The sequence below is a fragment of the Octodon degus genome, unplaced genomic scaffold, assembly GCF_000260255.1.
Source record: "Octodon degus isolate 3935 unplaced genomic scaffold, OctDeg1.0 scaffold00085, whole genome shotgun sequence".
Taxonomy (NCBI): domain Eukaryota; kingdom Metazoa; phylum Chordata; class Mammalia; order Rodentia; family Octodontidae; genus Octodon; species Octodon degus.
In genome coordinates this window covers 2544719-2546130 of record NW_004524661.1, presented here as the reverse complement: position 1 = coordinate 2546130, position 1412 = coordinate 2544719, and the positions used below count along the sequence as shown (strand labels likewise).

The 1412-nt window shown below is 38.0% G+C and overlaps 1 protein-coding gene across 2 annotated transcripts in view; it reads left to right on the top strand.

Annotated features, from left to right (window-relative positions):
• The window catches only part of Rbl2 (RB transcriptional corepressor like 2), a 52175-nt gene that overhangs the window by 14950 nt on the left and 35813 nt on the right, over positions 1-1412 (top strand). The gene's annotated exons all lie outside the window — the stretch shown is intronic.

Here is a 1412-nt window from a genome sequence, read left to right as displayed (position 1 = left end):
GCCCAAATTATGATTTATAAAATAAATATTAAAAAGCATTTACAGAACTGATATATAATGCTGCTTATATTTGTTAGGATTGTAAATTTTGATGTAGTACCAATTAGAATTGTAGCTTGTCTTTCTATCCAGGCAGGTTTTTAATTTTAGTGGATTAGTTACTTCAGTTGCTTCTGGTTTGATAAATTAGTTTTCCTTTTATAGGTTGAACATTACCTAAACTGAAAATCCAAAATCTGAAAGTCTACAAAATCAAAAAATAAAAATATGTGTTTGAGGTTTTTTTTCCTTTTCTTTCTTTTCTTTCTTTCTTTCTTTCTTTCTTTCTTTCTTTCTTTCTTTCTTTCTTTCTTTCTTTCTTTTTTTCTTTCTTTCTTTCTTTTTTTTTTAGAGTCAGGATCTTACTATGAAGTTCAGGCTGGCCTTAAACTCACAGTGATCCCCCTGGCTCAGCCTCCCAAATGCTGGGGTTATAGATCACAGCTGACCAAAATCTGAAATTTTTGAATGCCAACATGATACTCAGAAAGTTTGAAATTTCAGGCTAAGCATATAGCTCAGAAGTCTCAAATTAAAAGAAAAACATTAGATTTTAGGGTTTTGGATATAGATGCTCATCCAGTAAAATCTATAAAGATATTCCAAAATCCAAAATACTCTGAAATCTGAAATACTTCTACTTGCAAGCCTTTCAGGTAAGGGATACTCAACCCATGCTCCCCCCCCCCCATCGTTTCTCTTATTCCTTCTTGATTCTTTTATATTTCTTTTAGTGAATATGTATTTTGAGGAATGTCTCAGGTTTTTTGTTTTGTTTTTGGGTTTTTTTTTTTTTTGGTACTAGGGATTGAACTGAGGACCTTGCGCTTACCAGGCAAGCACTTATTCCACTGAGCTGTCTCCCCAACTCTTGGTTACTTTTTACTAGTTTCTGGGATGAACTCCTGACACCCAAAATGAAGGAAGGAAAGGATTATTTGGCTCACAGTTAGTGGAGGCTTTAGTTTATATGTTGGTGGTTCCAAGGCGAACGGCAGCAGTTCACTGTGGCTGAAAACAACAAAGAGCTGAGGACGAGCAGCAGCTGTGGCGTCCATCAAACCTCTCTCTTTTCCAAAGCCTCTCTCTCTTTCTTCTACGCTAACTGTAAGACCAGAGTTCCTCTAGGGTAGTGGTGGTGGCTGCTGCCAAGATCTGCGGTCTTCAGAAGACCTTCTGAAGTGGCATTGCACATTGATCGAGTTGATTGTGCTCCTCTAAGGAAGTGGCACTTTGTTTTTGGCCAAACTCACATTTAAAATTATTCTGCTGCCAGGGCTGGTGAGATGGCTCAGTGGTCTAAAGCACCTACTTAGAACAAGCTTAGCAAAGCACTGGGACCGTGGTTCAATCCCCCAGCACCACATGCCAGC